Genomic DNA, 23,860 nt, shown 5'->3' with positions numbered 1-23,860 from the left:
AAAACTTTCTTCAGCTGTTGCATCTTGGTTGCAGGGTAAGTTACCTGGGGAGGGGGTGGTTTAGGCAGGTAGGGTTGAGTTAACCTGGGAGTTGCGGAGGAAACAGTCTCTTCCGAAGGCGGAAAGGGGTAGAGATAGGAAAATGTGGCTAGTGGTGGGATCCCGTTGGAGGTGGCAGAAATTTCAGAGGATTATGTGTTGTATGCAACGGCTGATGGGGTGGAAGGCAAGGACTAGGGGTACCCTGTCTCTGTTGCGACTGGGGAGAGGGGAAGCAAGGGGTGCTGTGGAGACTCGAGTGAGGGCCTCATCTATGATGGGAGAGTGGAACCCCCGTTCTCTAAAGAATGAGGACATCTCGGATGTTCTAGTACAGAACACCTCATCTTGGGTGCAGATGCGGCGTAGACGGAGGAATTGGAAGTAGGGGATAGAGTCTTTGCAGGAAGCAGGGTGAGAAGAAGTGTAGTCAATAGTCTATTTCCTGTAATGGAGACAAGAAAGGGGAGAGAGGTGTCGGAGATGGTCCAAGTAAATTTGAGTGCAGGATGAAAATTGGTGGTGAAGTTGATGAAGTCCATGAGTTCTGCGTGGGTGCAGGACATAGCACCGATGCAGTCATCAATGTAACGATAGAGTTCAGGGATAGGGCCAGTGTACACCTGTTACAGGGTTTGTTCAACGTACCCTACAAAGAGGCAGGCATAAGTTGAGCCCATGCGGATGCCCACAGCGACACCTTTGACTTGGAGGAAGTGGAAGGAGTCAAAGGAGAAGTTGTTGAGAGTGAGGACCTAGGCGGAGCAGAGTGTTAGTAGAGGGAAATTGGATGGTTCTGCAGTCGAGGAAGAAATTTGATTGCTTTAAGGCCTTCCTGGTAGGGGATGGAGGTGTATAGTGACTGAACATCCATAGTAAAGATGAGGGAGTGGGGGGTCGGAAAGTGTAAGTCATTAAAGAGGCAATGGGCACGTGAGGTATCTTGGACATAAGTCGGGAGAGATTGGACCAGGGAGGATAGGATGGAGTCGAGGTACATGGAAATCATTTTCATAGTACAGGAGCAGGCAGAAACATTGGGTCTGCCAGGGCAGTTGTGTTTGTGGATTTTGGGGAGAAGGTAGGAATGGGCTGTGTGGGGCTGGGAAACAATAAGGTTGGAGGCTGTGGAAGGCAGACAGCCAGAAGTGATTAAGAAACTGCTAATTAAAACTCACAGTACATGCATTAAGGTCATTCAGCACACTAGAGAGATTCGGAAGGATTTTCAAGAAGTTAAGGAAGCCAGCTGGTGAGATGATATCTGAAACTGGGGTACACTGAGGATTACCTCCCACGTCATTATCATTATAATAGTTTTAATTTTATTATATGAAATGTGCACTTTAATGATGTTTAAAAATTGCAAAGTGAGGATGGAGAAAATACTAAATATCGAACTGTACTCAGAGCTGTGGTCAAAGATTAAAAATGACTTAAATGTTGAAGGGGAATTGATAAGACCTGATACATTATAGTGGCAGCAAGCAGGAGCAAACAATGTAGATGAGGTAAATGAATTTAAGAGGGAAATAGTCCCAGCATTTCCCTCTATCTCTCTCCCTCCAGGCTGGTAGCAGCCTCCCAAAGTCTGTGGGATACTTGACATCCTGTCTTTGCTATGTATCCAACCTTATTAGCCAATGAACATTTAGCAAGTTGGAGAATACTGAATCTTGACAATATTTCACCTCACAATGTAGATCAGAATCCTCACCATGTTGTAATTATTTTACAAAGCATAGACATGCAAATGGCATTTAAACCTATTTATGCTTCTCCTAAAACATAATTTCCCTCAATTCTCGATGAAAAGTGAAGTTCATAGATTCTAGGAGCAGAATTAGGCCATTGGGCCCATCATCTGCTCTGCCATTCAATCACGGCTCATCTATCTTTCCCTCTTAATCCCATTCTCCTGCGTTCTCCCCATAGCCTCTAACACCCATACTAATCAAGAATTTGTCATTCTCTGCCTTAAAAATATGCATTAACTTGGCCCCCACAGTCATCTGCGGCAATGAATTCCACCGAATCACCACTAAAGGAATTCTTCCTCATTGCCTTTTCAAAGGTACTGTATATCCTTTTATTCGGAGGCTATGACCTCTAGTTCTGGACTCTCCCACTGGTGGAAACATTCTCTCCACACTATCCAAACTTTTCACTGTTTGGAAGCTTTTATTTATCCTTATTTATATCACTTATGATAGGGTCAAGACCAATGGTCTCAAAGTGACGTAAATAATTTTGAATCTACAGAAATTTGATTTTTTTAACTTTAATTTTTAGTTTTAAACATACAGCATGGAAACAGGTCCAGTGGCACATCTAATATATGTCAACTATGAGCACGCATCCACACTATGTTATCCCACTTTTGTGTCCACTCCCTACATATTAAGGCCAATTTACTGTGGCCAATCAACCTACAAATCCATATGTAGGAAGGAGCTGCAGATGCTGGTTTATATCAAAGATAAACACAAATTGCTGAAGCAACTTAGCGGGTCAGGCGACATCTCGGTAGAAAAGGAATAGATGGCGTTTTGGGTTGAAGCCCAACTTCAGACATGAAGAAGGGTTCCGACCCAAAATTTTCTTCAAAGATGCCTGAACCGCTGGGTTACTCCAGCATTGTGTCAAACTACAAAACCGCACATCTTTGAGATGTGGGAGTAAACTGTGGCAGCCAGAGCAATCTCATGCAGTCACAGGGAGAACGTGCAAACACGACGGAGACAGGGAGACAGTACCCAAGTCAGGATCAAAGCTGGGTTTCTGGCACTGTAAGGAAGCAGCTCCACCAGCTGCATCACTGTGCCACTCTCTAATCTATTGATGAAAGTGTCCTTCAAACTATTTTGTATTCACTGCATTTCTTGGCTACTATTCCCATTTGTGGTATGTTTGATATTTGGAAAGCTTCATGTATAATTCACTTTTGGGAAATGCTGCCGTTTTGTTGCAGCCATTCAACATCTTGCAGAATAGTAGTTCTTACCACTGAAACCCACCCTAAGGAGATCTATTTCAAGTTCTTCAATGCTAGTAGTTTGCAATTACGACTTTTGTTTTCAGCCAGTGAATTTTGAGATCACTGCAGCCCTAAACAACAAATATCACATTTCTTCCAAGAAAGTGTGAGGTCAGTGCATACATTTTTAAATGTCCTGCTTTTTTTTTTTACCTTTTGTATATTTCATTTTGGCATCTGATGATTTTAATGTTGAATGTGTGCTTCCAATTAGCAGATCTTAATCCTCAATGTTGCTGGTAGCTGAAGAGTAATATGAATAAGAAACAAACCAATCATTTACATCGCCCAACCTTTCAACATTCCTGTTGCAATTTAGCAAATGGTGGAAAGGAAGGTCACAGGCAGTTGAAAGTAGAGCATATTTTATAACCAAAAAATTACAGTAAAATGTTGCTTAAAAGTAATTGTGGTGAAAGCACCAAAACGTTATAATTTCATGAAAGGACTTTCCTTCTGGCCAGTGTTCATTTAAAATATGTGGAGAGAGACGAGGCAAGATAGTGTTGGGAAACATGCATTAGGATTCTGGTGGATGATTGATCTGTGGTCATGTGACTTTGAGTCATACGACAAGGAAGCAGGACCTTTGACCAATTGCGTCCATGCTGAGACAACTGAGCTAGTCCCATTTCCAGACAATTTGCACACAGATTTGGAGTTTTCATTTCATTATCGTAATTTACATGGTGTGTCACTGCGAAGCATCCTGTAGATTCAGAGTGTCTCTGAGGATCCTCCAGTGCTTCTACTCAGCGGCTGTGGAAAGCATCTTGTCTGGAAATATCACAATTTGGTTTGGGAACTGCTCTTCCCAGGACAAGAAGGCTCTGCAGAGAGTAGTGCGTTCGGCCGAACGCACTATGGGAACTACTCTCGTCCCCTTGCAGGAACTATACATCAGAAGGTGCAACTCCAGAACCAACAAAATCATGGGAGACCCCTTCCACCCCAGCAACGGACTGTTCCAGCTGCTACGGTCAGGCAAACGTCTCTGTTGCCATGCTGTGAGAACGGAGAGGATGAGAAGGACTTTCTTCCCAGAGGCCATTAGGACTGTAAGCTCCTATCTCTCCAGGGACTAACTTTACTGTACCATTTTATTGTTGTGTGGTGTCTTTTTAAAATTGCTGTCTTTTCCTTTTTCTTCCCTCCCACAAATATGTAATATGTGAATATGTGATTTTGTTCCATTCTGTTTGTAGTTTGTTTCTTTGTTTTTTTGCACAATTCGCCAGCATTGCCATTTTTCATTTCACTGCACATCTCGTATGTGTATGTGACGAATAAACTTGACTTGACATCTCAATTATTCTGAGCAGTTTTGAACACCACGCACCAAGGATGCATGGAGTTTGGAGGGAATGCAGACAAATTTACCAGAGTGTACCTGGACTTCGAGGGTTAATTTATAAGGAGAGATTACAACAAATCTGTGACTGGTAAAGCTTTCAATGAAAGCACTACTACAAACATCACACCTGTCATAAAGGTCAGTGAAGAATCATCAAATTCCATCTTTCTGAATGGATTTTGGGGTAATTTTATAAATACCCTCATCCGGTCAATCAGAGGGTATAAAATGACACTCCTGACATCTGCCATGTGGATGCTGCAAGGCTTTGCGACTCAGAAGATGAGCTATTCACTGTAGAATATCCAGTGCTATACGTTCCAGCTAATCCAGGCAAGAGTCTGATAAGTTTAGTTCATGATGACGTGTACTGAGGTACAGTGAAAAGCTTTTCATTGTGTGCTATCCAGTCCATTCAGCAGAAAGACTATACATGATTACAATCAAGCTGTCCACAGTATAAAGATAAAAGTAATAATGTATAATGCAAGATAAAGTCCAGTAAAGTCCAATTAAAGATTGATGATAAGCACAAGCTGTAGATAGTGGACAATTTGGTGATGGTATCGAGGAGAGTGGGTCAACTCAGCCTATATTCATTGGGGTTTAAAATAATGAGAAGCAATCCCCAGCTGACAGGGCTCAACAAGCTGCATGCCAGGAGGATATTTTCCCACAGCCAACTGTAGGTTCATAGGCAATAACCAGCGGTCAGAGATGTGAACCTGTGGAACTCTCCACCATAGAAAGCTGACTATATCTAAACAGGAAATCGATAGGTTTATTGGCACAAGAGGCATAAATGGTTATAGGGAGATTTTGAGTATGGCATGGAGTTGAAAGGTCGACCATGATCGTACTGAGAGCAAGTTTGAAAGGCCACATGGTTTATTTAGACAAAATTGCTGGAGAAACTCAGCGGGTGAGGCAGCATCTATGGAGCAAAGAAATAGGCAATGTTTCGGGTCGAAACCCTTCTTCAGACTGATGTGAGGGTGGGGGGCTGGGAAGAAGAAAGGAAGAGGAGGAGCCAGTGGGCTGAGGGAGAGTTGAGAAGGGAAGGAGAAAGTAGGGATTATCTGAAATTAGAGTAGCACCTCATAGGAGTAGCACCTCATATTTTGCTTGGGCAGTTTGCACCCCAGCGGTATGAACATTGACTTCTCTAATTTCAGATAGACCCTACTTTCTCCTCCCCTTCTCAACTCTCCCTCAGCCCACTGGCTCCCCCTCTTCCTTTCTTCTTCCCGATTTGATCTTATATGATTGTGCACGCCAGGTTGATTGCATTCGTCAAAACAGGGTGGACCACGTGAAGGTTGCAATCTCCCACCCCATCCTCTATCTATCAAGGTCCTGAACTCTGGAATTCACAATCGTTCTGTTTCTCTTCAGTTCTTTCTTTTTCCTCTGCTTTAAGACATTCGTTAAAACGTTCTCATGTGCTTTGCAAATTTTTGCTTTTTTAACTAGGCCCCTAAAAAAATGAAAATTCTGAAATATAATGCCTCTATCACAATGTCTCAGATCATTTGACCTGATCCTTTCTTTCTTCCAAGACTTGCCATCTTCTACCTAAATCCCAGATCTCAGATTGCCTTGGTTCAGCAGCAGATCATGCAAACCAAGCCAAATACATTCCTTGACAAAATCATTGAACTACAGAGCACTAAAAGATGGGCATTGACAAGAAAATGAAAGTTAAAGGCTCATGTAATCCATAAGTCATGCACTTCACAAGCATGACTTAATGATATGATATCAATGTTCTAAAGCAGACGTGGTTATGCTTTCTCCCAGGAAATGAATATGTCCACTGGCATTTGCAAATACTGCAATTAATAGAAGTAAACAATATTTTTCACTTTTCTAAATGCCCTGTTTACAGCTCAACCATATTTCTTTGAAGTTCATCCTAAAGTTTAGTTGGGATCTTTTAGAGGAGTTTTACCACTTTAGCAGTTCTATATAAATTGGTGGTTCTTCTTATATTCCATTCATTGTTACCTTTAAATTGCTTCCCTCGGCTGGAACTACTTTTCCATTTATAATTAATTTTAAAAGTCCTTTAAAATTCAGCACATTCCTAATAAATTATACAAGGTATGGCCAAAATCCTGCAGAACTCCGTAACTTAATATCTGCAAGCATGAGATAGCCCTCAATTTTGGCAAAGGACTGGAATTAGGGGCAATGAAAACAGACTTATAAGCATTGTTTAGCTGTTTTAGCTGCAGGCTTTATGGAGAATGATTGTGGAATCCTGCCAGCTTCATATAGTCAAGGACGATGCTTAAATTAAAAGGATTTTCATGAATTTACTTCTACCCTTCCTATTAGAAACAGGAGCAAAAGTGGGCACAGGAGCAAAGAAATCAATTAACCAAAATGCTATTGCGATCTTTGTTCAGACCCTGTTGTTATGCATTATTTTATTAGAAACATTCAGCAAGTGCGCAGTTTGAGCATTAATGCAACAGTCATATGTTTCCTTGATATTTCAGGTACCCTTGAGTAGCTGCTAATGAAAGGCTGTTGAAACTCATTTTCATAGGAGCACCCGCTCATCCAATATAGTCACACCTGGGTATTTCCTGCCTTTAAACCAATTTTGGATGTTGGGAATATCAGACACATATAAAACAGTCACTCCTTCAGTCATGCACGCTAGGAGAAGTAAATAATTTGACAGCTGTGTAGTGTCTCAAAGCTTGCTTGCTGCTTTTTGACCTCTTGTGCATTTTATAAACACTTTTTTCTTTTCAATACTTTGTTCACCAAGACTCATACTTAATGTTCTATCTGCAAACATGTCAAACTTATCAACTCAACATTTTTTACTTCAGTGACCTTGCCCAAACTTTTACCATTTGTAATGTGATCTTCTTTGGACACGTTAAGAGGGACACATTTAGAAGAGTGGAAGACCAGTGGAGAGGAGGCTCAGTGAAGATAGTAATAGAGATAGTCAGAGGTCAAAAGATAGATTTAAATCTGTTTCACTTTTCTTGTATTTAGATTTTCTGATGGCCTTTGATGAAGCCCCACATAAGAGATGGGTGGGCAAAATCAAAATACTTGATGTAGATTGGCTATTTCATACTAGCCAATTATAGTGCTTGTTAGTAGTGACTCCGCCTAGTATGTGCTTTATATTATCAAGAGCTTGCCTATGCCAGTTAGTACGAGTAGCAGCTAGGAAATGTAATGTCTGCAGAGCCTTGCTGTAAGTAGATTTAATAAACATGTGTTGTATCTTTATATGTGTTCGTGTCACTTCATTACATGGTGTTAGAGAGTGAATCTTGCCCACTCCGTTCATGTTTATCAGGTTTTTTGTTTTTTTATTATTATTTTCTGTTTACTATCTCCATCATGGAAAATTTGTATCGCCGTCCAAGTCCTCTGATTTTTTACTCTGACATTGCTGAATGCTGGCATCTTTTTGAGTGCATTATGCTTTCATCGTTCATCGCAATGACCCCCCCCCCCCCCCCCCCACCCGCCCGATGTGTTGTGCTCTGTTCTGCTTAACTTGGTGGGACCAGAAGCAATGAATTGTGCCGACAACTTCACTTTTGCGCCTGCTGTTTTGGATGATAAAGGTCAGGTCCGAGTGCCTGCTGAGACGATCGACGACCCTGCGGTTTTGCTAAGAAAGTTCAGATAGCTGTGTGATCTGCCCTCAAACTACATTATTGAAAGGACTGAGTTTTATGCTCGTTTACAGCAGGTCGGTGAACCGATTGAATGTTTTATCAGTGACCTGAAGCATATGGCTGCACGCTGTTGATTTCATGATTTACGAGATGAGCCCATCCGTGACAAAATTGTTGGAGGTGTGCTTGATAGCAAGTTACGGGGTGAACTTCTTCATAATACTGACCTAACCCTTGATCAAGCAGAGCATGCCTGTCGGATTTCTGAGATAACGCCTCCCCACACTGATTCTGTGCCCAACGGTCACCGTTCGCAGCATAGTGTCAATCTGACAGACTGCTACTCTCGTAACTCCCGCACGGGGTCTATTGTTCTGTGCCAAAATCGTAACTATTTCCATGCTACGGGTCGTCAGTTCTGTGTTGCTAGTGGGAAAGCCTGTAATTTCTGCAAGACGTTAAACCACTTTGCACGATGGTGCCATTCCCGTGTGAATCAAACAGCTTCAAGGACGAGCCTGCACCTGCTACAACATGAGTTTGCTGATAATGACTTCCAAGAGCCTGACTTACCATCCCCCGTTCCACTCTCAGAAAGTGCAGATACCAGTTCCACCATCCTCTCTCTCCTCCCTTCGTCTAACGAGCAACTTGACCCTGAGGTAACCATGTTTGTGAATAACAGGCCTTTGATCGCGAAGGTTGATACTGGGGCCAATTGTAACATCATCTCATTAACAGAGTTTTAAAAAATTGCTGAATGTTTTGAAAAGACCTCGGCCACGCTTCGGGCTTATGGGGGAGATGCTCTACACCCACTTGGACAAGCTGATTTAAAGTGCACCATAGACACAAAGACCTGTACCTTAAAGTTTTATATTGTTAAAGGGGATTCAGAGACTTTGCTCGGTATCAATGCATGCCACGATCTAGGCCTGGTATACTTTGGCCACGCTGTCCATCAACTCTTTCTTGCTGATGGGCCCACGCAACAGGTACTCTCTCAATTCAAAGAACTGTTTAACAACGAGCTTGGCAAGTTGCCCCTCAAATACCACATTGTTGTCGATCCCAAAGTCACTCCTGTGGTCAGAGCACCACATCGTGCTCCGCATGCCATGCGTGACAGAGTACACAATGAACTCGAGCGGATGGTCTCCATGGGTGTTATTGCTGAAGTTACTGACCCATCTGACTGGGTTTCCACCATGGTGGTCGCAACAAAGAAAAACAAGGAGGAGATCCGTATCTGCATAAACCCCAGAGGTCTTAACACTGCCTTCAAACACCCGCATTACCCAATGCGAACATTAGAAAGAGTTGCTGCTCAGATAGGCAACGCATCAGTGTTCTCCATTCTTGATGCCAAAAGCACGTTTTGGCTGATTCCACTGGACCCAGACTCATCCAATCTCACTAGGTTCAGCACCCCTTTGGCCGATACAAATTTCTGAGAATGCCCTTTGGCATCAACTCCGCCAGTGAAGTTTTCCAGCGCACGATGGAACAATTGTTTGCTGAGTATCCTTGCGCCATCATTGTTAATGACATTCTCGTTTATGGACGCGATTTGGCTGAACATGACGCCAATTTGAAGAAAGTACTAGACTGTGTCAAAGACATTCAGCTCAAACTCAATCCCTGAAGTGCAAGTTTTGAGTTCCAGAAGTTACTTACGTCGGACATGTTTTCACAAGTGATGGTCTCAGACCAGACCCTTCAAAGGCTGCTGCTATCAACAAATTGCCGGTTCCTGCTGACGTCATGAGCCTACAAAGGTTCCTTGGAATGGTCAACTACCTGGGAAAATGTATTCCCAACCTCAGCTACATATCTGCCCCCCTGCAAGAACTGACACACAAGGACACTGCATGGTCCTGGTATCCGCAGCAGCAAAGAGCTTTTGACACTCTCAAATTGCAGCTGGCTAGCGCACCTACTCTCACCTACTTTGCTTTGGAGTTACCAGTAACGCTCACCTGCGATGCATCCCAGTACGGACTTGGTGCTGCTTGCCTGCAGACCACTAACGACAGCGATTTCAAGCCCATTTCATACGCCTCTCGTACACTACCTGATACTGAACAACGTTACTCCAAGATCGTAAAAGAACTGCTCGCAGTGGTTTTCGCCTGCACAAAATTCAAGGACTTTATCTTTGTGAAGTCTGTGACTATAGAAACTGACCACCAGCCACTGGTCACTATTTTGATCAAACACATCCACGCTGCCCCAGCACGACTACAATGAATGATGATGCAACTGCAGCGATTTGATTTTAACATCGCTATAAGAAAGGCAAGGACATGCACATAGCAGATACGCTATCAAGAGCCCCAAGCAAAACCAACTAGCAACAACTCTCTGAACAGGACCAATTCTCAGTAATGAAGGTATCGTCTGCTCCGACTGATTGCCTGAGCAGCCTAGCAGTACACACGGCTGCTAATGAGACTTTACAATTGCTGTCTACAGTCATCCGGCGTGGTTGGCCAGATAAACAACACAACACCCTGCTCGCAATCCGCCCATACTTCCTGGTTCGCGACGAATTGGTATTACAGGACGGGATTATAGTTAAGGACCACAAGGCAGTGGTCCCAGCTGTCCTCCGGGACAAATACTTCGACGCTGTCCGCAAGGGCCATCCCGGCGTGGAGGTAACCCTCCGAAGGGCACAAAGCATGTTTTACTGGCCTGGTATGACCAAATACATACAAAAAAAAACAAAGTTTGCGCTGTCTGCAAAAGCCTGACACCACATCAGCATAAGCAGCCTTTACTGCCACACCCAGACCCTCATGTCCTGTGGTCCACGTTAGCCACCAACATATTTGAATGGCATGGGAAACACTATCTGGTTCTGGTTGACTTTTACTCGGGCTGGTTCGTAATTGACTTACTTCAAACCATTACTTCTGTAGCAGTTATCGTGAAGCTACAGCGTCACCTCTCCGTGCACGGCTCCCCTGCACGTATTCTGTCCGACAACGGCAGACAGTTCACCAGCCAAGCTTTCAAAAACTTTGCAAAACAATGGGACTTTCCACATATTACCAGCAGCCCTGAGTTCCCACATTCCAACGGACTCGCCAAACACGCCGTCCGAAGCGCAAAACAACTAATGGAGCAGTCCTACCTTGCAAAATCAGACGTACACCTAGACCTGCTCAACCAAAGGAACATTGCGCGGGATCCCATACTGGGTTCCCCAGCCCAACGACTGATGTCTCGCCAATCCCGTGCTCCCCTGCCTGTGTCCCAGCAGCTTTTGCAGCCACAAGTTCGTTCTCCACCTGCCGTCCAGAAACAACTACAATTCAAACGCGATACACAGAAACGCTTCTTTGACAAATCCAGCAAACCACTTAAACCTCTCGCACGTGGACAAGTGGTCCATCTCCAGACCAACAAGGGCCATGCATGGCTGGTTCACATCTACGGCCCTGCTAAAGAACCATGCTCTTATCTGGTTGAAGTGGACGGAGCCATCTACAGACGCAACCGTCAACATATCCTTCCGGTGAAGGAACCACATCCTGCGACTCCATATCCAGATGTCTCGTGTTTCCCTTGTGTATACCTGCCCATGGTTGGTCCCGTGGACCCACTGCCAACTAACATTTCCACCGCGGCCTCCCCGCGGTGTTTGGCGACCAGCTCGCGTATCTCAACACCCTCCCTGCCTGTCGGATCGCCGGTTGTTTCCCCAATTCCCTCCCCGGTATTTTCTCCGGTGAAAGGAGGTGAGGCGGATTCATACCGCACATGGGCCGGACGAGTTTACAGGACATCCATTACATACGGTGATTTTGTATAATTTTACAAACTTTCCCAAATGTGCTATTAACATTCCACCTATATTGCTTAGCCACTGATGCTTCTTTTGTTTCTATTAGGAAAGAAGTAGATTGGCTATTTCATACTAGCCAATTATAGTGCTTGTTAATCGTGACTCCGCCTAGTATGCGCTTTATATTATCAAGAGCTTGCGTAAGCTAGTTTGTATGAGTAGCAGCTAGGAAATGTAATGGCTGCAGAGCTTTGCTGTAAGTAGATTTAATAAACATGTGTTGTATCTTTAGATGTGTTCGTGTCACCTCATTACACTTGGGATTGGGGTAAAGTACTAGGATGTGAAATAAGAGATTTAGGGATTAGAAGAAATACGTTCACTCAGATGGTGGTGAACATGTGGAATCCTCTACTATAGGTTGTGGAACCCGTGTTTTAGTATATACTTAAGAGATACATTTTTGAACACCAATTACATCAAAGATATGGGTAGAAAGCAGGTGTACAATATTGAGATCGAGGATCAGACGAGATTGCATTGATTTAAGTACATTTCAAAGGACCAAATGACCGAAGCCTGCTCCTATTTGTTTTGAGTTTTATAATTCTTTCAGTTCATCCCAAAGTACTGGAGCTAATTAAATATTTTTGCAGCACCCAATTTGCACTCAGGAACGTAAAATAATAATTGTGTTGACCAATATTCAAACCTCACTTACGACAGAATGAGGATTAAGTGGTAGTCAAGACAATAACTACCCTGCCCATTGCCAAAATAACAGCCATAGCAGCTTATTCTGCTTTGTAAATCTTTAAAGCGTACAAGGGAGAGGAGATTAGAGTTACACAATGTATTTAGAAAAGAAAAGACCAGAGATAGTTTGAATGGAGCATAGTTGTCAACATGCAAAATCCCATTGACTTTTCACTGTTCCCACACGTTGAAAGATACCACATTCACCCTTCCATGTAGGAAGAGAGATAGAGAAAATATGAGGCCAAAGCCATAGATGTCGCCTATATGGACTTCAGCATGGCATTTGAAAAGGTTCCGCATGGTAGGCTGTTCTGGAAGACCAAATCACACGAGATCCAAGGACAGCTAGCTTACTGGGTAGAGAATTGGCTTCATGAAAGAAAACAGAGGGTGATGGTGGAAGATTGTGTTTCGGACTGGATGCCTGCCTGTGATGAGTGGTATGTCTCAGGGATCGATCATTGCTGTTTGTGGTTTATACTGTATCTGTGATTTGGATGAGAATGTAGAAGACTTGATTAGTAAGCTTTCAGATTACACTAAAGTGGTTGGTATCATAGATAGCAAAGATGGTTATCAAAATTACAGCAGGTTCTTAATCAGTTACGCAAGTGGGCTGAGGAATTGTTAAATGAGTTTAATCTAGATAAGTGTGAGCTGTTGCAGTTTTGGAAGTCAAACCAGAGCAGGACATTCACATTGAATGGCAGGGCACTGGGGAGTGTTGTAGAGCAGAGGGATCTAAGATTGTATATAAATAGTTTGTCGAAAGTGGTGTCACAGGTAAATAAGGTGGTCAAGGTGGCTTGTGGTACATTGGTCATCATCAGTCAGGGTATTGATTATTGGGAGGTTATTGGACTGTCCATGGACCTAATGTGTTACACTGCGAAGAACTATACTCTGCACTTTGTACCTTCTTCTTTTGGACTTAAGTTGGTCATGATTGCATGTATGTTTCATATTGTCTGATCTGAACGGATAACTTGCAAAGCAAAGCTTTTCACTGCTCCTCAGTACATGTGATAACAATAAACCCAAACCGAGAAGAAGATAATTCCACAGCCTTAGGAAAATTGCTGCTATTTACTTGTACTCATTTTAGTTCGACAATAGTTACCAATTGGGACAATGGCAACTCAGTCATTGTGCATATTTACATTAAAAAAGCTTGACATAAAGTAGGATGCAAATGTGTATGAGAAACCGTCCATATTTTCTATATTTAAGATAGTTACATTCTATTATTGTGAGACTTTTAGGCAAAATGTGGCATTGGGTCTGACCACGTGAAATTTGTTTTGAGTCTATCTCCATGGGGAGAGCTCCATGTAGAGGCCTGGGTGGAATGTGTGACAAAAACCTCTTGCTTTTTCCAAAAGTTAGAGGTTTTTTTTTTATTTTTAAAGTATCCAAAAGAATCAAAGTCCTAATACTTCTAAATATGACAAGACAATAAATTGCATTATACACTGACAATCAGTCCAAGTCATTAGGTAGCAGATGCTGACTGATTTCCTGGTTATCTTCTGCAATTTTATTTCCACGTTCCATCATTCGATATTCTTTATTCTTGTAAAGGTGTGTTGCTGTTGGTTGATGATGGACTAATTTCAGTAAATGCAGGTGGCATCACACCTTTGAAAATTAAACCAGACCTGTGGACTGAAATGTAATGAATCTTGGGGGGCCCTTAAAGAGTAGATGATCTGAGTAGGGAGTAGACCAGGCAAGTAAAGCCAGTTCCTGGGAAAAGGCGGAGTTAATAGTATGAAGGTGATGCATGATAAATATCAGACTGACTATGCAAGTTAACAGCCAAGCAGCAACCAATAAAAGGAAGTCCACGTGGATTAGTTAAACGGAAATATTGTTCATGTAGCTTTATTGAGTACGATGATGTAATAAAGAAAATGGATGGTTGAAATTGTGCATGTGGGCTTTCAAAAGACATTTGATGAAGTACCACACATCATAATTAAGAAAAATTACAAGTGACAAAATGAAAGGGGCATCAGTGGTGAAGATACAAAATTGAATTTGGAATAGAAAACAGAGGGTTCTGATCAATTGGTGTGGAGGGTGCTGCACAGTGACGTTCCCTCGACTTCCAGGACAACTGCTGTGTTTCATATACATTAACGACTTTAACATGGTGGCCTAGGGCATAACTTTTAAATATGCAGATGACTCAAACCTCAGAAGTATAATAAGTAGTATGGAAAGTAGTGATAAACTTCAAAAGGACAGAGCCTTTCTAATGGGACAGGCAGACATATGGCAGATGAAATGTAACCCAGAAAATTGTAAGATGATACAGTAGGGATATTGTGTTTAATTTTGGTTACCCTCCTATGGGAAAGATGCCATTAAGCTGGAAAGAATGCATAGAAGGACTGGAGAGCCTGAGCTATAGGGAGAGGTTGGGCAGGCAAAGATTGTATTCCTTGGAGAGCAGTAGGCTAAAGAATGATTTTATAGCAGTGTACAAAATCAGAAGGGAAATTGGATTAATGCACATAGTAGGGGACTCCATGGTAGGGGACTCAAGAATGAGTGGGTATTGGTTTAAGTGAAAGAAGACAGATCTAATAGGAACCTGATGGACAATGTTTTCCACGCTATGTGTGTGGATATATTGAACAAGCTGAAGGAGTTGAGGCAGGTACAATAACAACTGTTAAAAGACATATGGACAGATACATGGTTAGAAAAGGTTTAGAGGAATAAGAGTCAGGCATGGACAAATGTGACTATCTTGGTCGGCTTGGACAAGTTATGCTGAAGATAGACACAAAAAGTTAAAATTGGCGTAGTAAAAGTAATGCTGTGGTTGTTATGGGAGATTTCAACATGCAGGTAGACTGGGAAAATCAAGTTGGTACCGCACCCCAAGAAAGGGACTTTGTGGATGCTCTGCTGGAGTAGAGGCACGCACCAGCTAGCTCCACGCTAAATCCGAACAAAACGGGAGAAAAAACGGGACTGACCTGCAGAGAACTCACCGGCAGCCTGAATCGAGGGAGAGTGACGTCATCAGACCGCGACTCCTGTGGTTTAATGTCGTTACAACGTACTCCTCCAAAAGGACAGGCAAGGAAACCCGGTAAGACTAAACCACCAATGGAAGAAGTAGGCCCAATTGAAGCCTCGGGCTCAATTTCAGCGTCGTCCCAGGAGGAAGTTTCAAAGGTCCAGAAGACAAAGACTAAAAAAAGCTGAAATGGAGGACCTTCGTACTTTTATTTCAAGAGAAATTGCAAGTATAAGAGAAGAATTGAAAATGTTTTAAAGAAGAAATCACTGCTTCTGTTCGAGAAGAATTGTCTACCTGGAAGGAAGAAATGTCTGAAAAACGTAATCAACAGCTGGAAGAGGTAAATGCTAAAATTAATCTGATGGAATCTAACTTTAGGTTGGATCCCATTATAGATACAGTAAATCAGCACACTGCAGCCATAACTGAATTAGAGTCAATTGCCGATACAAGTGCTAAAACTACAAGAAGAATTCTCACCGATAATAAGTGTTTAACAAACTTATTGAATAAAGTGACTGAAAAATGTATTGACTTGGAGGGACGTCAGAAACATCAGAATCTAAGAATTGTTGGTGTTAAAGAGGGCAAAGAGGGAAATATCAACCTCCGTGACTTTGTTGCAGACCTACTACAAAAAGTTTTAAACTTAGATCAAAAGCCTCTAATAGGTCAGGCACACAAAGCACTGAAGCTTCGTCCGAGTGCTAGCGCCCACCCAAGACAACTGATATTAAAGGTGCAATATGACAATTTTTTGGATGACATCATGACAAAAATTTCTACCAACAGAAACCTCTAATTTGAAGGAGACAGGATTAGTATATTTAGAGACTATCCTGTGAAGATCGTTAGTAGGAGACAAGAGCAATCCTTAAGAAGATACCAAATCTGCAATATGGACTGATGTGCCCTGCAAAACTGAGAGTCACCTACAAGCGGAAGGAACATCTCTTCACCGATTACAAGGAAGCACAGGAGTTCGCTCAGGGTATTGAGAATCTGAATAATGACTGAACATTATTCCCATGATGTCATCATCTTGCAGAGAACAAATGGAACTTTAAATTGTTATACTTAAGGACTAATGATAGTTGATAATGATAATGATAGTTGAGCAAGTTATCTTGCCATTGATTTACAACCCTTATTATTTAGTACTAATTGCTACTAATTATTACTATTATTAACAAGATATTCTTAGAATTAGTTATACATAAGAACTGTAAATAAGTTTTTTAGGTATTTTATTAGTAAAATTTGATTTTTTTAATATTTGACTAATTTTTTTTAGGAGAATAACAATATTTTACTACTGGATTACAAATTCTTTGGACCTAAAAATGTTTTTCCCACTCTCCCTTTTACAAATTGTTTTTATTGAAATTTTCTTTTTTACTAAAGCACGGAGCTAGTATAATTTTTTAAGGCTCCGGAAGTCTTTTGAGGGTTAGCCACGCTAGTGTGGCTATCACTAACTACACTGATTGTAGATGTAGTTTTTTTCTTTTCTTTGCACTCTTCTAACCATCTATTTTTTCACTTTTTCTACTCTTCATCTAATTATAATTTTAATATTAAATTCAATTATAAGTTTTTTTAAGGAGATATATTCGGGATGAAGACTTACTAAATCTAAAATTCATCTATCCTGTGTTCAGGCAGAATGTCGGGTTTAGTGTGTTGAACCATTTGCTCTTTTATAGACCATCGTCCCCATAAGATGCAAGATGTTAATATGAAAATTGGGGGTGAAGGAATTACATTTTGCATTTGGAATGTCAAGGGTATTAATGAACCAATCAAGAGAGGTAAAGTATTAGCACATTTAAAATCACTCAAAGCTGATATAATGTTTCTTCAAGAAACTCACCTCAAAAATGAAGCGCAACATAGATTGAAAGCAAAATGGATTGCCAAAACGTATCATTCCTCATTCTCTCATCAGTCTAGAGGGGTTGCAATTTTAATCCATAAGGGTATACCTTTTAAACATATATCACCCATTGCGGATATCGAAGGTAGATATGTTATACTGGTGGGTGAATTATATTTTTAAAAAGTGATCCTTCTTAACGTTTATGGACCAAATTTCGACAGCCCATTGTTCTTCAAGAAAACATTTAATACTATTCCGGAACTTACACAACATAATTTGATAATTGGTGGAGACTTAAATTGTACATTAGATTCTTATCTAGATAGATCATCAAGACAAAGGAAAATAAAATCCAAGGCAAGTGAATTACTAAATTCATACATTAACACTATCAATATCAAAGATGTCTGGAGAATCGAAAATCCATCTGGACGAGAATATTCATTTTACTCACCGGTACATAAAACCTATTCAAGAATAGACTACTTTTTTAGTAGATTCTAAACTTAGCCCATTTATCTCATAATATTTATCTCACTAAATGGAATGACCGAGAGCAGATACAATGGAGACTTAACCCTCAAATTTTAAATGATAAAGCATGCTACGAATATCTTATTACACAGATTAATATGTTTTTCGAGTCGAATGACCACCCTAAAACATCTGTCTCCCTTCACTGGGAAACATTTAAAGCATTTGTACGAGGAGCATTAATCTCCTCGCAAGCCTTTCATAATAAAAAAGAATCTTGCTAAACAACATGTATTGGAAATGGAAATGGCAATTAGATATAGAGAATGCGGTCGCCCTACTATGATAAAACATAATAAAATCGCTGCACTTAAAAATAAGTTAAATGAAATATATTCAGATCAAATCATAAACTTTATCAACACAGTAAACAACTACAATTTGAATTTGATGATAAACCACAAAACTATTAGCTCGTCAACTTCGTAAATTGGATGGGGAAAAAACAATTCATAAAATTAGATCAGATATGAGAGAAACACTAACATTGCCCAAGGATATCAATGACAGATTATTACAATATTATCAAACACTTTATTCAACCAACACGACAGAGTGTCCTGCAAGAACAGAAACATTTTTACAGAAATGTAATCTTACAGGCTTAGATCTGAAAGAGAGGGAATTATTAGGTGCTGAAATATCAGTAAAATATATTGAAGAATCCTTTAGATCTTTGAAAAACAGAAAGGCCGCTGGCCCTGATGGCTGAAACTCTGAATTTTATAAAAAATGTCATGATCTGATTTCTCCACGTCTACAGACATTATATAATGGAGAGAAGGCAGGGATGGGATACTGAGTTGGATGATCAGCCATGATCATATCGAATGGCGGTGCAGGCTCGTAGGGCCGAATGGCCTACTCCTGCACCTATTTTCTATGTTTATATAATTACGTTTTTACTCAACAGAAACTGCCAGAAAGTTTAAACGAATCAATAATGGATAAGGACCTTGAGGATCCAGGTTCATATAGAGCAATTGCTCTTTTAAACACTGATCAGAAGATATTAACTAAAATATTAGCAGATAGATTAGGTTTAGTGATTCATAAATTAATACATCCCGATCAAACAGGTTTTATCCCAAAACGTTATTCATTTTATAATCTGGGACGATTATTTAATATTATATATTCAAATAGAATAGCTAATGTAGATTTAGCAGTTATTTCGTTAGATGCTGAAAAAGCATTTGATCAGGTGGAATGGCCCTATCTATTTTCGGTGATGGAAAATTTCAATGGGGTGAGATTTTTGCCAATATGGTTTAAAAATTATACTAACCTACAGCTACATTGCAACAATCTCCAAATTTAAAATAGTCTACGAAAAATTGCAAATATCTCCGTTTGTTTCGCCCTATGTGAACCACTAAGAAATGTTAGAGCCCATTCTTTATTTAACAATAATAACCTACGAAAACTTTAAAATAGTAAGTGACCGTAAGAAATATGGTGTTAAATTTTATACACCCTTAAACAGATGAGGTATTACTTAATAAACTACATTCCAAAAATGCTTCAGTATTGGAAAACACTTCCCATCTCAATGCTCGGTAAAATTAATGCCATAAAAATGATTTTCCTACCACAATTACTGTACCTCTTTCAATCAATATATCTCCCAAATATTCCTTTTTTTAAAGTTGATTCTATAGTTACAAGTTTTATTTGGGATTATAAGAACCATAGAATAAGTAAAAAACATTTATGTAAATCCAAGATGAATGGAGGATTAGTTTTAACAAATTTTTTATTTTATTTTTGGGCAGTTAATATTAAAAATATGAACTTCTGGTTGGAAGATATGGATCAACAACCAGATTGGTTAAAGATGGAAAAGGAAGATTGTTTACCTTTTGAAATTGGCTCGATTTTGTTAGCTCCCACAAAACTGAATTTAAAAAACATAGTGAAAATCCGATAATATATAGTGGTATACGAACTTGGAACCAATTAAAAATGACTTTAAAATTGGATTATTTATCACTCCTTCTCCCCATTGTAAATAATCCTTCATTTAAACCTTCTGTGTTGGATAAAGGGTTTTGCACAATGGAAAAATTATGGAATTAAAAAGGTGGGACACCTTTACAGAAAAGGTATATTTCTTTCATTTCAGGAGTTACAACAGAATTATGGACTACATTCAAATATGTTTTTAGACATTTACAATTTAGAGATTATGTTAAATCACAGATTATAGAACTAGGGAGCCAGAGATCCTTGATGAATGTTTGAATAAACATCCTAACACAGATAAATTAATATCTCACATTTATAATATTCTTTTAGATAGTGAGGTCCTGTCAATGGTACTATATAGACAAGCATGGGGAAAATGAACTAGTTCAACCTATAATGAAAGATATATGGGATGAAAGTTTACAACATATACGTCAATGCTCGTTAAATGCCAGACACTTTTTAATACAATTTAACGTACTACATAGACTGCACTATTCTAAAACAAAATTAAATAGAATCTTTCCAAATATTTCTCCTATCTGTGACAAATGACAATATTTAGAAGCTAATTTATTGGTGTATTTCTGAATGACAATAAAGTCTTTGATTGATTGTTAATATCCAAATGGATCCTGATCCAAAAGTAATAATATTAGGAATATCAGAACAAAGCCTAAAACGTACAACAAACCAATGAAATATCCTTGATTATAGTATAATAATTGGGAAAAATTAATATTAAAATTTTGGACAAAACCACAAACCCCCACAATTAAAATGTGGATTATGGAGATGTCTGAGACCTTACACTTGGAAAAAATTAGACTTGTCTTAATTGACAAACCAGAATTGTTTGCTAGAATATGGTCCATTATTGATTTTCTGAAAAGGTAAATTGATCCAGCACGGAAGCTTGACTGAAACTTGAATCCAGGATTGGATGAATAATTAGACTTTATAATCTACAGACCTATCTCCAAAATTATGTTATTGGTAATTTCATTTTTTAATTTTTTTTCCTCTCTCTTTTCTTTCTATAGCTCTATCTTCCAAAAAAATCTATTAAAAAAATAAATAAATAGAAGCTGCGTTAATATGTAATTGATAAACGAATTGTGTTTTGGTTATGATATGTATATGCTTCTAAAAAAATAAATAAATACAGGGACTTTGGAGAGTGCCTTTGTGATGGGTTCTTTGAACAGCTTGTATTGGAGCCTACCAGGGCAAAGGCAATTCTGGATTTAGTGTTATGTAATGAACCGGATTTGATAAAGGACCTTGAGGTTAATGAGCCATTAGGAGGCAGTGACCATAACATGGTCAGGCTCAATCTACAATTGGAGAGGGAGAAGAGTAGATCGGAGGTGTCAATGTTGCAGTTGAATAAAGGGGACTATGGGACCATGAGGGAGGAGCTGGCCAAAGTTGACTTGAAAGATACACTAGCAGGGATGACAGTGGACCAAAAATGGCAGATGTTTCTTGTAATAATACAAAAGGTGCATAATCAGTTCATTCCTAGGAGGAAGAAAGATTCCAAGGGGAGAAAGGGACGACCATGGCTGACAAGGGACGTCAGAGACAGTATAAAAATTAAAGCGAAGAAGTACAACGTAGCAAAGATGAGCGGAACCAAGAGGATTGGGTAATGTTTAAAGAACAACAAAAGATAACCAAAAAGACAATACGGGGAGAAAAGATGAGGTAGGAAGGTAAGCTAGCAAAGAATATAAAGCAGGATAGTAAAAGCTTCTTTAGGTATGTGAAGAGGAAAAAATTAGTTAAGACCAAAGTTGGACCCTTGAAGACCGAAAAAGGTGAATTTATTATGGGGAACAAGGAAATGGCAGATGAGTTGAACAGGTACTTTGGATCTGTCTTCACTAAGTAGGATACAAACAATCCTCCTGATATAAAGTAGTGGCCAGAGGATCTGGGGTGACAGAGGAACTGAAGGAAATCCACAGTAGGCAGGAAATGGTGTTGGATAGACTGATGGGACTGATAGCTGATAAATCCCCAGGGCCTGATGGTCTGCATCCCAGGGTACTTAAGGAAGTGGCTCTAGAAATTTTGGATGCATTGTTGATAATTTTCCAATGTTCTATAGACTCAGTATCAGTTCCTATGGATTGGAGGGTAGCTAATGTTATCCCACTTTTTAAGAAATGCGGGAGAGAGAAAACGGGAAATTATAGACCAGTTAGCCTGACATCGGTGGTGGGGAAGATGCTGGAGTCAATTATAAAAGATGAGATTGCCGCACATTTGGATAGCAGTAACAGGATCGGTCCGAGTCAGCATGGATTTACGATGGGGAAATCATGCTTGACTAATCTTCTGGATTTGAAGATGTAACATGGAAAATGGACAAGGGAGAGCCAGTGGATGGAGTGTACCTGGACTTTCAGAAAGCATTTGATAAGGTTCCACATGGGAGATTAGTGGGCAATATTAGGGCACATGGTATTGGGGGTAGAGTGCTGACATGGATAGAAAAGTGGTTGGCAGACAGGAAACAAAGAGTAGTGATTAACAGGTCCCTTTCAGAATGGCAGGCAGTGACTAGTGGAGTACCACAAAGTTCAGTGCTGGGACCGCAGCTATTTACAATATACATCAATGATTTGGATGAAGGGATTCAAAGTAACATTAGCAAATTTGCAGATAACACAAAGCTGGGTGACAGTGTGAACTGTGAGGAGGATGCTATGAGAATGCAGGGCGACTTGGACAGGTTGGGGCAGTGGGCAGATGCATGGCAGATTAAGTTTAATGCGGATAAATGTGAGGTTATCCACTTTGGTAGCAAAAACAGGAAGGCAGATTACTATCTAAATGGCGTCAAGTTGGGAAAAGGGGAAGTACAACGGGATCTGGGGGGTCCTTGTACATCAGCCTATGAAAGTAAGCATGCAGGTACAACAGGCAGTGAAGAAAGTAAATGGCATGTTGGCTTTTATAACAAGAGGAATCGAATATAGGAGCAAAGAGGTCCATATGCAGTTGTACAGAGCCCTAGTGAGGCCACACCTGAAGTATTGAGTGCAGTTTTGGTCCCCTAATTTGAGGAAGAACATTCTCACTATTGAGGGAGTGCAGCATAGGTTTACAAGGTTAATTTCTGGGATGGTGGGATTGTCATATGCTGAGAGAATGGAGCGGATGGGCTTTGTATTCTCTGGAGTTTAGAAGGATGAGAGGACATCTCATTGAAACATATAAGATTGTTAAGGGCTTGGACACGCTAGAGGCAGGAAACATGTTCCCTATGTTGGGGGAATCCAGAAGCAGGGTCACAGTTTAATAATAAGGAGTAAGCCATTTAGAATGGAGATGAGGAAACACCTTTTCGCACAGAGAGTGGTGTCTGTGGAATTCTCTGCCTCAGAGGGCAGTGGAGGCAGGTTCTCTGGATGCTTTCAAGAGAGAGCTAGATAGAGCTCTTAAAAATAGCGGAATCAGGGGATATGGGGAGAAGGCAGGAACAGGGTGCTGATTGGGGATGATCATCCATGATCACATTGAAAAGTGGTGCTGGCTCGAAGGGCCAAATGGCCTATCCCGCACCTATTGTTTATTGTGTATTGTCTATGGTCTGGTGTCTAAAAGCTGGAGTAACTCAACAGGACAGGCAGCATCTCTGGAGAGAATGACTGGGTGACGTTTCGGGTCGAGACCTTTCTTCAGACTCAAGACAGGCAAAAGAGTTGTTTCTGTGCTGTCGGTCTGCATAACTCTTGTACAAATGAGAAATGTCATAACAAGCTCAGTGATAACATTTATAGGGGCACT

The sequence above is a fragment of the Leucoraja erinacea genome, chromosome 3 (genome assembly GCF_028641065.1).
Source record: "Leucoraja erinacea ecotype New England chromosome 3, Leri_hhj_1, whole genome shotgun sequence".
NCBI classification, from domain to species: Eukaryota; Metazoa; Chordata; class Chondrichthyes; order Rajiformes; family Rajidae; genus Leucoraja; species Leucoraja erinaceus.
Note: the sequence above shows the minus strand (reverse complement) of the source record.